The sequence below is a fragment of the Brachyhypopomus gauderio genome, chromosome 21 (assembly GCF_052324685.1).
Source record: "Brachyhypopomus gauderio isolate BG-103 chromosome 21, BGAUD_0.2, whole genome shotgun sequence".
Lineage (NCBI taxonomy): Eukaryota > Metazoa > Chordata > Actinopteri > Gymnotiformes > Hypopomidae > Brachyhypopomus > Brachyhypopomus gauderio.
Genome location: NC_135231.1, coordinates 5,617,983 through 5,632,645, shown reverse-complemented (window position 1 = coordinate 5,632,645; position 14,663 = coordinate 5,617,983). Strand labels below are relative to the sequence as shown.

At 42.1% G+C, this 14,663-nt stretch overlaps 1 protein-coding gene across 3 annotated transcripts in view; it reads left to right on the top strand.

The window, feature by feature from the left end:
- Window positions 1-13,668: 13,668 nt before the first annotated feature.
- arhgap4b (Rho GTPase activating protein 4b) overlaps window positions 13,669-14,663 on the top strand; it is a 22,370-nt gene continuing 21,375 nt past the window's right edge. For all 3 annotated transcript variants that reach the window (XM_076983662.1, XM_076983661.1, XM_076983660.1), the window contains exon 1: window positions 13,669-14,094. The gene's annotated coding sequence lies outside the window, so the exon portion shown is untranslated. The remainder of the gene's footprint in view (window positions 14,095-14,663) is intronic.

The following is a 14,663-nucleotide window of genomic DNA, read 5'->3' as shown; positions in this document are numbered from 1 at the left end:
AATGAAGAGTTTGGTTCCAAAACGCTATAAATCCATTTTGATCAATTTTAGTAAAAATGTGTTTTCTTTAGCAAGAAAGTGGTAGGCTGAAAACCACTGTTTTCTGTTTCAAACTATCAAATACCATACTAAGGTTAAAAAAACACAAACAAATCAAATCAAGATGTTAATATTTAAAGATTTATTTTTAAAAAACAATTTGTTTTTTCGCAAAACGCAATAAATCCATGCCATGTTTTTTTTCAAAATGTCTTGTATATCCTTTGGCATCAATAGAACATTTTTCTGACTGAAAATGTGCAAAATACAATAATAAATAGCTGTAAATTGTACATCTTAATATAATAGTTTGACCATTGGGCCTAAAAACACAAATATCAAAACATTTCATTAACGAACAAGACATTGTCACGCTACAGCCCTGAACCCCTCTCTTCGAGCGTGTGTTAATGTTCTCCGTGTCTTTGTATGTACGTCCGTGTGTGTGTGTGTGTGTGTGTGTGTTCACTTGTCTCGTTAGACATTTGTGTTTCACGCGGTGCTTGTTAGGCTACGTGTATATAGTGTGTGTGTTTGTATCGTTTGGTGCTCGTATTTAACGTGACATTCGTTGTGTGTGTTAAACCGTGTCAGCAAGCCGTGAGCGTGTACTGTTTAGTGTGTGCTACTGGTGTTATGATGCGCCGTGAGCATTTACTGTTCACTGTGATTGACAGCTGTTTCAAGACGCCGTGAGTGTTTACTGTGTAGTGTATTCTACTGGTGTTATGATGCGCCGTGAGCGTTTACTGTTCAGTGTGATTGACAGCTGTTTCAAGATGCCGTGAGTGTGTCCATCGTCAAGCTCAATACACGTAGCCTTTGAATGCATCTCGTCTTTGCATCCTCGACTCCCTCGCACCCGTTATAGACATAAATAGTGAAAATAGTATAACTATTAACATAAATAGTATAACTGCTATACAAACAGGCTCCTCTATACCATCAAAACCATTCATTTTAGCAGACTTTGAGAGTGAAAAACGAGATATATTTTAACAAAGTAGGCTACAAGAAATGACGGGCGGCTCAACAGGTCGCGTTCTATGATGTTTCCATATCCGGTGGTGCGCTGTGATTGGATGAGTGGAGATGTGGCGTTCTGCGGGAAATCTCATTGGCGTTCTCATTTTTTTTTTTAAATGGCGTTTATCGCATTTTGGAACCAAACTCTTCAAATATATATATATATATATATATATTATAAATAAACATCAATGACGGAAGGAAAAAAAACCTGAAAAATCTGAAAGTTTTAGGTTTGAATCGCGCTCAGCAGAAAACTGGTTTTTTGTTCTAATTGTGAAATTAATCTATATTGCACAACAGCATTTTACTATCATCAAAACATTTATATATTCACTTCCAGTGTTACGAATAACACCGTTAAAAATAATAGCGTTAGGTAACAGCGTCATTTTGTCAGTAACGGGATAATATAATTAATTACTTTTCCTGTCGTTACAACGCCGTTGACATTACTGGTCATTAAAAGCGGTGCGTTGCTATATGTTGATATGCTAACAGTAATCCAAGCGGACCCCTGCCCAGGCTAGTGAGGAGTAACAGATCTCGATAGGTCACAGTTCTCGGTGTAACACCTGTTTAACTTAACAAGTCAGTAAGCGATTGGCTAAGGCAGCGTAATGGTAGCCAATCAGAGCCAGTGTTTTTACACATGTGCCGAAGGACACCAGTGACACACAACACAAACGGAGAAGAGGCAGAAATGGCGAGTCAGGAGCAAGCCAAAGAAAAATTAGCATTTTCAAGGTGGCGATATAAACATTATTGAAGAAAATACTTGAAGTTCCTGAATGTCTATTTAATTAAGAATAGAGGTTTTATTGTTAAGTTTACTTCTGTTGTGAACAAACCAGTTGTCTCAGGTTGAGAGAATTTAATTTAATTTGATAGATGTAAATGACGTACAGATCAGCCAGTATCTTAGGTAGAGGTTGCGGGACTTGTTCTTGGGTTTCTTTTTCTCTCTTTTATTCTCAACTCCCTCTCTGTTTTTGGGGTATTTTTTTTCTTCCACAAAAAACATTGGTTGCTATTGTGACCAATGGGATTAAATGGGAACAAGTTTATTCCCTTTCTTGGTTTCCAGAAAACAACAGTGGAAGGCGAGTGCCTCGTGTCAGTGTCTGTTGTTCCTTATTTTATCCCATCAGTCTGACATGGTCAACCACAACATGATGACTCTGTTAGGAGAAATATGAGGACAAGCAGAAAGATTTAATAATTCCACAATAATCATATTAAAAATCATACATTATTTGTCTAATTTCATTTTTTGTTCGACTGGTTTTACTAACACACTGTTGGATAATGGCTAACTTTATGTCACAATGTCCACACTGATATGGTCCACCCTGTTACCATCAGTGACTTAATTGTCCACCCTGTTAGGTCATTGATGGTAACAGATTGGGCCATAACAGTGTGGACATCATAGTTTCTTCTTCTTCTTCTTTCGGCTATTCCTGAGTGTCCTCCACTGACACACCAGCCACTATCATATCCTCTACCACTGCATCCATAAACCTCCTCTTAGGCCTACCTCTCCTCCTCTTGCCTGGAAGTTCCATCCTCAACATACTCCTACCAATATACCTCTCCTCCCTCCTCTGTACATGTCCAAACCATCTCAATCTCGCTTCTCTAACTTTATCTCCAAAACATGCTACATGTGCTGATCCTTTAATAAACAAATTTCCTGATCCTATCCTTCCTTGCCACTCCAAATGAGAATCTCAACATCTTCATCTCAGACACCCCCATCTCACTCACCTGTCTCTTTGTCAGTGCCACTGTCTCCAGTCCATACAACATAGCAGGTCTCACTACTATCCTATAGATCTGTCCTTTCATTCTAGCAGACCCCCTTCTATCACTGATCACCCCAGACACTTCATGCCATCCACACCACCCTGCCTGCACTTTCTTCTTTACCTCCCTTTCACTTCCTCCATTACTCTGTATCCTCGACCCTAAGTAGGTAAACTCATCAACCTTCACCAAATCAACTCCTTGTAACTGGACCTATCCACCATCTGCCCTCTCATTCACACACATGTACTCTGTTTTACTCCTGCTCACATTCATTCCCCTGCTCTCCAAAGCATATCTCCATCTTTCCAAGCTCACCTCCACCTGCTCCCTACTCTCACTACAGATCACAATGTCATCCGCAAACATCATAGTCCAAGGGGACTCTTGCCTAACCTTGTCCGTCAGTTTGTCCATGACAATTGCGAACAGGAAGGGACTCAGGGCTGATCCCTGATAGTGACCCCTGATAGTCCTACCCCCACTTTAAACCCATCTGTCATTCCTACCGCACATCTCACTGCTGTCACACTGTTCTCATACATATCCTGCACATCCCTCACATACGTTTCTGCTACTCCTGACTTCCTCATACAATACCACAGCTCCTGTCTTAATACTCTATCGTAAGCTTTGTCTAAGTCAACAAACACACAATGTAACTCCTTCTGTCCTTCCCTATACTTCTCCATCAACACTCTCAAAGCAAGCATAGCATCTGTGGTGCACTTAGCCAGGCCCGTAGCCAGGGGGGATTGAAGGGTTCGTTCGCTCTCATCTCTCTTGCTTTTCTACTACTTATTCGAGTAACTAACTCCTGCGCTGCTTACTAGCCTACCTCAAGAAGGGTTTTTGTTTTGTTGCGGCGTTCTGCCTGCTGCTAGTTACTTCTCCTGGCATCCTAAGTTTCTTTTTCTCCAGTGAGTTTTCTCTGCGTCTTTTCTGTTGATTGGTTTTACTGCTTATGTGTGTGTGTGTGGTCGCACACACACATTTTGCTCTTTGCGTTTTGTCGGCATCTACTACACAGCAAATTCAGAAGTGTTAAATTTCCAGTGTTGTTGTTGCCTGTTAAAAATACAGTGTTAATTCAACACTTGTTTACTCTAGATCAACGATATGAGTGTTTTTTCCCAAAAGAGTTGGTGTTATTCCGGGGAGTTAAATTTGTGAAACTCTGTATGGTGTTGAGTTTAAAATAAACACCTGACAGAGTTTCTCCCAGAATTCCTACGTATACTATGTAGCACACGCCCACCAAATTTTTTTATGTTTTAAAGCATTTTAAAGCGTATAAAAACTTCAAGTTTTACCACTATAGTTTTTTTTCACATCAGAATATTTTGACGGCACCCCTGAGGAAGACAGACGGCACCCCAGGGTGCCGCGGCACCCTGGTTGAGAAACGCTGGTCTACAGCACAAGCAGTTTCATGGAGTCTGGAGCTGACGTCGTGACTTCTGTTGTAGCTATTGCAAAGCCAGTGCTGTTTTAGGTGGTGTGCTTGTTTGATATACAGGTGAATTCAAACTGCAACTTGTGTGGTTTTCTTTCAAGTGTTCTTGTTCCTGGAAGTGAATTTGGGGATTATTGACTACTAGAAGTATTTAAAATTTCAGTTTTCTATGTTGAGCTATATTTAACACTTTCCATCGAGTTATTATATTTTGAACCTTAATCGTTGTTGAATTAACACCGTAGATGGTGTTAACATTTGACACTATACTCTAGTGTTAGATAAATTCAACACTGATCTGTGTTAAATTTCAACTATTGAGAGTGTTGTTTTAACACTATCACAGTTAACACTTTCAAAAGTGTTATTTTAACTCAATCCCGTGTGGACCAATATAGACACTTTGAAAGTGTTGAATTTAACACCCTAGGAGTTGAATTAACACTTCCAAATTTGCTGTGTACTCTCTTGGTTTTGACGCGGTGTGTACTTGTTGTACACCCGACGTTACATGCGTGGCCTTGCCTTGCGCGTGCCCTTTCCATTGTCTCATAATCAGGTCGTTATCCGGTGCACTTTTTTCCAAAAGGATGAGATTGTTTTATCTTTAAATCTTCTATCTATCAGGATCTGTGGGATCCTGTGGACATTTTATTGTGAAAAGTGGAATCCTGTGGGCACTGTATTTTGAATAGTTGGTTCCTGTAAGCGTTTTAAATAGTGGAATCCTGTGCGCATTTTGTTTTATTTTGATATGTGTGATCCTGTGGTCATTTTATATTTTATTTTGAGTTGTGGCATCCTGTGGGCATTTTATTGTGAATAGTGGGATTCTGTGGGCACTGTATTTTGAATAGTTGGATCCTGTGAGCATTTTAAATAGTGGAATTCTGTGCGCATTTTGTTTTATTTTGATATGTGTGATCCTGTGGTCATTTTATATTTTATTTTGAGTTGTGGCGTCCTGTGGGCATTTTATTGTGAATAGTGGGATTCTCTGGTCACTGTATTTTGAATAGTTGGATCCTGTGAGCACTTAATTTTAAATTGTGGGATCCTATGAGCATTCTTTTTATTTTTGAGGTGAGATCCTGTAGGCATTTTATATTGTTTTATTTTGAGTTGTGGGATCCTGTGGCATTTTATTGTGAGTAGTGAAATCCTGTTGCATTTAGTTTGATTTGTGGTAGAGGTCTGCGCGGGACAGCTTTTTTAATCCTGCTCCCGCTTGTTTTAATCCCGCTCCCGCCAATAAATCGCTTGTTTAAATCCCGCTCCCACCCGCTCCTGCTTGTTTTAGGCCCGCTCCCGCCCGCACCGGCCAAAAAATTGCTTGTTTTAATCCCGCACCCGCCCACCACATACACATTTCTGTCGCCCCCGCCCGCAATCCTAATATGAATTGAATTGATTAAATTTAGTACTTGAAATTTTCTTATGTATTTATTAAAACATATAAAAACTGTCCCATTTCTTAGCACAGTCCAAACACATGCCGTCAGGTGACGTACACCAACACTTTCTGACATCTATCACAACAAGCAAATGGTAGACGATTTCCATCTCCATTTATTACAATGGAATATGACCTCCATACATCTGACTTTCCTGTAGTTGGCTTAATTGTGGTGTATTTGCCTGTTTTAATTGAATTTTCCACACACTTTCCACCTGGTTGACCGTCTACAGTCTCTGCCATTTCGGTATCAAAATGACAAAATGACGTACACTTCATGTTCAGTTGCTTAGCCAATATTTTGAATTAGTTTATTGCTTACTTACTGAATGATTAGTTGTTTTCGTCCTGTTCCTTATGCATGGAAATCATTGCGTTGTTGGTTTTTGAATAATTTGTAATTAAAATTTCATTATTCTTATCATAGTGTTGTTCGTTGGACAATAGGACTGAAAATTGTTTGCACTTTATAGTAAAGGTTGTGGTTGTCCTTGTGCTGTGAGGAAGTATGTTCCTGAGCCAAGCTGATCTTTTGCAAGTGTGTATGTGCACTTAAATACACACTGAAATCGATTAAAACAACTTGTGCTAAATTTGATTCATGACTCATCCTTTTTTGTATTGTTGTAAGTAACTAAGTAACTTTTACTCAAATTACATTTTTTAAATGTAATTTTGTACTTTTACTCGATAAAATTTTGAGATGGTAATTTTACTTTTACTCTGAGTAGAATTTAGGCAAAGTAAAGATAATTGTACTCAGTTACAATTTTTCAGTACTCTTTCCACCTCTGCTTATAACACATCTCCATGTACCTCTGTCTACTTTCTTCATCTCACTGAAAATCCCAATTCTTTTTAGCCAACCACTTTCTTCTCAAACTTTCCTGATTTTCCTCATTCCACCACCACGACTCCTTGTTTATCATTCTCTGTCCTGAGGTCACACCAAGTACCTTCCTAGCCACATCCCTGACTGCATTTGAAGTTTCATCCCAGGTATCCAGAACTCTACCGACATTACCCAGTACCTGCCTCACCTCATCCCTGAATTTTACACCACAGTCCTCATCCTTTAACTTCCACCACCTGATCTTAGGTTCCACTCTCACTCTCTTCCTCTTCTTCACCTCCAAAACCATCCTACATATCACCATCCTACGCTGTTTAGCTACACTCCCCCCTGGTAACACCTTACAATCACTAACCTCTTTCAGGTTTCGTCTCCTACAGAGGATATAGTCGACGTGTGTATCTTCCCCCACTCTTATATGTTACTCTGTGCTCTTTCTTTTTCTTAAAGTAAGTGTTAACTACAGCCATCTTTATCCTTTTAGCAAAATCTACCACCATTTGTCCTTCTGTATTCCTTTCATTAACACCATATTTACCCAACACCTCCTCATCACCACTGTTCCCTCCACCAACATGTCCGTTTAAATCTGCTCCAATAACCACTCTCTCTTCTTTAGAAACCTGCAAAACAACTTCATCTAACTCCAGAATTCCTCTTTCTCCTCCAAATCATCAATCAAATTAAAGAATGTGCTGCTGAGAGACAGAAGCATTACAGGGAACGTTGGAATTCTGATCCTGAAAGGAGGATGAAATACCCACAAAAAGAGAGAGAGAAATGGTGGAGAGATAGGCAGACAAGCAGGAAGATGTGACGCGGGATGTGAGGTAACATGAGGCAAAGGCTGTGGACTAAAAGTTTTATTGTTCATGGTGCACAGAACAGAAATGCTCAGACCAAACGGTGATATAGAGATAAAGGTGACACTCTGCACGTCCAGAGAGGCAGTCCAGTATTGTAGGAGGCGTTCCAAGGAGCATGCGACTCGTGAACGGAGAAGGCTCAACAATGCAGCACTGGACCGCATGACCTGTGGGCTCTTAAGCTGAGGGCATTAGTTGTGACTGTGGTCGGGGGAGTGACTGGGTGTGTGAGGGTGTGCAGTGCACTGAAGTGGGCGTGTGTGTGGGTGTGTCAGTGCACACACTCTGGTGACTTCCACGCTCGCTCACCGTGACAGAAGATGACAATGAAGTCAGTGTCATGGTAAAATGCATGCACCAGAATGGAAATAATGAATACTTCCGTGAAAGAATATCAACTGGTATAATGATGACCATAATGACAACCCTAACCCTAGCTTTTTCAGCGTCACCAGAACCTGAATCCATTATTTCTTGAAAAGAAAGACTGTGAAATTCAGTCAGGTATCCAAAATTTCAAGTTTAAATTCAGGTTTGGGTCGAATTTCAGGTTCAGGTTGAAATTCAGGTCGGGAAGGCATCCTGGGGACTTAGGAAGAGCAAACAAACGGAGAGCTAATCGAACTCACATCGGGCCAATCACAAAACATCTCGGCGGTTATTGGGAGGAGCGTCTTTCTACCAAGTTGTAAGGATGCAGTCTCTGAAATGGCACCTTGTGGAAGCTGCCACATAATCGTGGCACTTAGTGTGGCCAGTGCTACTTGACTTTGGCATCTGCTGTCCAACGCTGCCTGCCTCTGATGACAGGCATCTAAACACTCTTTTGGTTGGCTCTGCGTATCGCCCACTCACTTAAATCATCCCTACGTGCCCGAATTGCCATTTGTTGCATTTGTTGATTTGAAAATTATGTTGCGTGAAAGATAGTAGCTGACAGCCAGCTAGACGTCACTAAATTACTAGTTCAGAATACTGTTTGGCAATATCGTTGAACTCCGATTATAGGGTACGTAAATCTACAGTGGTAGACAGTAAACGGCAACACTGTAAATTTAAAGGATTTATTACTATAGATTATATTTATCAGTGAAGGCTGATCTTCACCATCAATGTAATTTAAACCACTGCGTGCGAGTAGCATTGCATTTGTAGGATTTGTGCAAATGAAGATAGTTTAGAACTTTTGTTTGTTAATTGTGTGTTATGCTAGTTAGCCATAAACTGTGAGCTTGGACACGATAAAAGTTGCTTTGTATTGATTTCGATTATTGGCCTAGCTATTTTGTGAGGAAAACAAACAAGAACATGGAGAAACCTGAACCTGAATTTTAACTTGAATTTGTTGAATGACTGATTTTCACAAACTTTTTTTCAAGAAATAATAGTTTCAGGTTCAGATTCTGGTGACACTGAAAATGCATCATACACAGCTTTTGAAGAAACGGTTATTCCAACTTGATAATATCACATGGAAATATGTAGAAGACCTGTTGAGAAACAAGATTTGATTTGTCCCATATACAGGGCCGGCCCTTCCATTAGGCGATATAGGCAAATGCTAGGGGCGCCGGCTGTCCAGGGGGGCGCTCGCGTGCATGCGTTTTTTTTTTTTTTGTTTTTTTTTAAACAAATGAACAATTAATAAATGTGAAAACAAGCAAAGTCCACATAATCATAATTTCATTGTTTAATAATATTAGTCAAATTAATAATTCTTATAATAACAACACACGACACCTATCACCCGCGCGCCAACCCGCCCTCCCCGGCGCGCTCTGCGCACCTCGTTACTGTTTCTCTATGGGGAAAAAAGACGCTCGGGCATGTTGTTCCTGTCCCCTCCCACAGCACCAAATATGGTGACCCTACGACCAAACCTGCACTTTTTACAATAACTATGTAATAACAATGTAATTGTATTGTAATAACTGTAATAACTGACCTATTTACTATTTCCGACCACTTTGGGGGCCTGTGGGAAGTGGGCGGAGGAAGTGCAGGCTTCAGACTTATATAAGGGAAGAGTGATGGTGATGAGTGTGATGGAGCAGCCCTCCAATACAATGTACACAACACATAAATATGGACATTGCTTTAATATGTTGTAAGTTGATAACTAAATAAAGACACGTAGGATTTTATTTACTTTTTATTGAGTAATATTCATCAGCTTACCAAGGGATAACCTGCACAGAGAAAGGTATATAATGTCTGTAATGAAATATGGGAATTTTTATATGAGCAATTTAAACTAAAGAAGACACATACCGGTGATTAGTATGCAGAGGAAGGCAGCCATGTTGTCTTGAGAAAACAGACTGGGTTCTGTAGAGAGCTTTTATGGGTTGGGTTTCCCGTCAAAAATCCAGGAAGTGACATCACACCACTCCTGGGTAGCACTATAAAAGGCCTGATGTGAATAGTTTGAGGAGGTTTTTTTTGGTGGGAGAGCATGTAATGCTGAAAGTAAGAAAGTATCTTGATGAATGAACTGTGACAACTGATGTGAAGAACTTGTGAACTATCACATTTTGTTTTTTTATGTCTTAGTTTGTTCCTGTAAATAGTTTTCTTGCCTCTATATGGGGATTAAATAAACACATGCTACTTCTTTTCACCCTACATGAACCAGACCCTGTGCCTTGTCTGCTGCTCACTCACAATGAGGACCAGGTGTGTGTCTAGTACTCCGGTGACGGGGATCTGACGCCACGTGTCAGCGCTACTCCTCTAGAGGGCACTATGGAGCTAGAAGGGTGAATGTCTGAGGAGCGAGTTGTGACAGTATGCGTGTCAGTCCTGTCTTTGTCTCTGATCCAAGTCCCATGTCGTGTGTTTAAGTGATCCATGTTTTTTGCGTACCGCTAATGCGCTATTGCTAAAATAAATAGGCGTTCTGCCTCACCCCTCGCTGTTACAAGCACCACATGTTGCTGATTGTATAATTAGCTAGCGAGCAGTACTAACGAAGGCAGATAATGTAAGAAAGCATGTTCCACTGATTCAGTTTCTATGTTTAAACCTATCAAAGGTTGGAGAGGTTTGTCCCACCTACAATACCATCACCCATGAAGAAGAGAATGGACTGAATTATAATGGGAATCATCAGTTTTTACATTGATAGAAAAAAATTGTAATTCATTAGAATTGCATACAAAAACAACTAAATCTTATAACTGATTTATACAAAAACTGTATGAAACACACATTTGTATGTATGACAAAATTAACTGGTGTTGCCCATCATCTGGGCTTGATTATCATTTTTTCTGTAGTGGATGTTGGCCCTGTCTCACAGGTGTACCACAAATATGGAAAACTGGACTGTGTGTTTCTGTACCATGGGCCAAACGGTCCTGCTAAACACGTTGCCTTGTTCTGAAGAGAACAATAATTGCTCCACTGTAACCATGGAAACACTTGTCTTGTTGAAAGGGTCATCATCTTGTTCACACACACGTTTTGGACATCTATAGTGGTATTTACTACAGCTGGGGCTCGAACCTTTCTTTCTGTTTCTAAAAAAACTTTCTCATGTACGAATGCAAAGATGTTACAGCATACCAGTATGGCATAAGTGTACTTTGCAAAATTGCACTTTCTGTTTATAGCTGTGGTCTTAATATGCGGTGTGAGTGCTACATTGTACATTATCAGCCTTTGTAACAATACCACAAGAGCCTAAAATACATTGTGTTTTGTTCAGATGTCATTAGGCTGCATCTCAATAAAGCAACTGCATCTCTAACAGAGGTACTTGGGTACTGAGTTCTCGCACAAATGTCCGCCGTGTCTTTCAAGTCGGGTGGCATTGAGCAATCTCTGACACTCCTAGAACTACGGATGTTCTAAGCAATCTCAACCCTTCATCCAAACTCTTACATATAAAGTCGTTTTTGTCCAAATCTGGAAGCCCTATTTTTAGCATGCTCTTCCGTGTTTTTGGCATTTATTAAGTCAGACTGGAGTCTTTGTAGCACTGCCTCTCCCGACGTGAGGAAATACAACAGTTCTGTTGCGATGGTCAATGTCGCCAAGAGATACTGTGGTGTTTTGGAACAAGCAGGAGGGGAGGGTGTAACTGTGCTCAAACTGTTTACTTCAGATTGAGTATTTTATGCGTAGGCTACTAGCGATCTGTTATGCATCGGGTTTAGCATTCTTTGAAAATTTAAAGTGAGGATAAAATGAGGTTAAAATGAGGTTGCTCCATGAGATGCCTGTTGGTGTGGTGGAGAATTAAAGTACTACTAGTTTTTTGGTCAGTTTGTATGACTCCATTTATGGAGTATTACTTCACCATCATTTTCTGTTCTCTTATACAATACTGTTCTCTGTGAGTGTGGGTGGTTGTGTGTGTGTGGGGGGGGGGGGGTAGTTTTGAGTGTGTGTCTGTACAACCATAGTGATTAAGTAGGTCAAAGCTGGAGAACTGTCTGACCAAGTGGAAACTGAATTGTCCTGGGGGGGGGGGGGGGGGGGGGGGGGGGGGGTGATGGGATAAATTAGGAGGAGGGCCAGGTGAGGCACCAATGACAGAATTAGCATAATGCTGGGATATTGCTGCTTGTGTGATGTCAGTGTTTCTGTAGGCATCCCACCAGGTTGTATAATGCCCCCACTGTTGGGCTGGTTCTGCTGTCCATGCCCTGCCCAATAAACGTCTTCCACGTGCACACGGGTGTGGTACTGCTTCACGGAGCCCAACCGCTCTTCAGAGGAGAGCCAGAACGTGTAGCAAGATCCTACACTCCATCTGTGCGAGAGCTCGTCCACCATAGTTGGAAGCGTAGACCCTCTTCAGCTCGATCGGCACTCGGCAGGGTCCGTGTCACCAGGACGCGTGCACACGCAGCCATAGGGCTGATCCTTCACGTGGGCCGCGAGTGTGTACGTGTGCACACGCGCAGGTGAGGTTCACGCTGAAGGAGAAGCTCAGGAGTTTGTGTTTTTTCTGCGTTTGCATTCTTGTCACCACATCCTGATTCGCTGAGGCAAGGGCTGAGGTAGAGCCCAACGCCGAGGCAGCAGAGGAAGGAAGCAAGCACAGGAAAGCAGGGGGCGGAGACAGCGCCTCGTCTCTCTGCCGCTCACCCCGTAAGCCTTCCCCAAAACACTTGCTGCACTTTAATCCCACTGCACAACACTGTAATGAGTAAACACATGTTCTGCCCAGCATATATATATATATAGATAGACAGTTAGAACCTCAAAGGCAGGTGCCACTCGCGTTTATTCATGTTATTGCCTGATTTTTTTGCGAGAATCACATAAGAACGCAACCAGGAAAGTGAAAAAAGGCACGCTTATCGATGGCGGCACGTCGCGATACGGCAGCCCCTCCCACCGCTGATTGGGATCTGACTCTGAGCTGAGTAAGCCCGCTTCCGTCTGACGTGTCCATCGTGGGTAGGAAGGCTTCCTTTCCTGGTACATACTGGGTTTTGGTGCTGTGGCCATAGAAATGTTCCAGTGCTACTATTGCGACAGACACTACTAGCTGGTGAAACGTGTGTGAAGCTGCAGCCCTTCGTTGCTGGTGCTGTGCGGCTCGGGAGAGAGCGTGTGCTGGCTGGCGTAGGCGTGAGTGCAGTGGTCCGACTGTGTGTCTCGCTGAGGCGCGTATATGCAGCCCTCCAGGGTTCTGGTAGAGGTTGGGTCTGTTAAATCAGAGGCAGCAGGTGGAGCCATTGTTGTCATTGTGAGTTGGGGGGGGGGGGGTCTGGTTTGTCACCCAGTCATCTATATTATCGATTTAATCACGTCCCCACACCCAGCATCAGTTTTATGGTCATAACATCTGCAGGGCTGTCACATCTGTGCGATTCATGAGTGCATATTAATCTCATGGCTAAGGGCATGCACGGGGTTGTGTGTGTGTGTGTGTGTGTGCACATGTACAATGTACATACTAAAAGAACACATGTATGTGCCCACTGCTAGCCAGTCAGCACAATGCAAGGTCATACAAGAAGGATCTTGGGGGGGTCGTGAGGGACGAGAGATGGAGGAGCGTGAGGGAATAAGACTGCATATTCACATCCATCCTTGTATTTATAGCCAGACTGCAGGGAGAGGTGGAGATGGGGGCGGGGAGAGGTGGAGATGGGGGCGGGGCTTGGGCTCTGACATTCTCTCTTGCTGCCAGGGATAGCACGGAGATTGGGGGAGCGTGTCTGAGTGCACACTCATGCATGTTTGTGTGTGTATGTGTGTGTGTGTGTGTGTGTGTGTGTGTGAGAGAGAGAGAGAGGGAGAGGAAGAGGGGGTGAGCTGTTGTCTTGCCTGTGTGCGCATGTGTGTGAGTGTGAGGGAGAGAAGAGAAAGAAGAGCGCTATCTTGAATGCACACCTCTGAGAGAGAGCGAAATAGAGAGAGAGAGAGAGCGTGAAAGAGAAGAGAGGGACCAAATGGAAAGAGACTACTATGTTTAATGTGTTGGAGAAAGAGAAATCAAATTGACTCCATGAAATCTGTGTGACTCAAACAGTTCTCTGTATCCGAGAGAGACCAGGGAGGAGATAAAAAGTGATAGAGAGAGAGGAAGAGAGAACAGAAGAGAGAACAGAAGACTACAGAAAATGAGGTGAGATTTTTCCGTTCATTATTGCTTTCCGTTCATTATTAGTGTGAATGCAGTTTCTGCTGTCAGTGTGTCAGACTATGTGTGCATGTTTTAGTGCATGTTTTTTTCATGTCTACAACATTTCTGCCCCTCTGATTCACATGCACACAGTGGGCATTCACGTGTGTGTGTGTGTGTGTGTGTGTATGTGTGTGTGTGTGTGTGTGTGTGTGTGGTGTGTGTGTGTGTGTGTGTGTGTGTGTGTGTGTGTGAGAGAGAGAGAGAGAGAGAGAGACACTGACAGTATTTATGAGGTGGGAGTATTTTCTTTCCAGTCCATCTGTCACTCACAGAATATGTGTCTGTCTGTGTGTGCATATTTTTGAAGGGTGTACACACTGTGTTGTGTTATGACTAATATGTGAACTGTGCACACATACGTGTGTTTAACCAAGCAGCATTTATAGCTGTCCTTTAATTTGACACAGGGGCTCATTTACCAATATATGCAATATGTACTTTTGTGTATGTAAAGACGCCCGTTATTGCAGAGAGGCTATGTCAGCCACTTGAACTGTTAATGTGTGTGT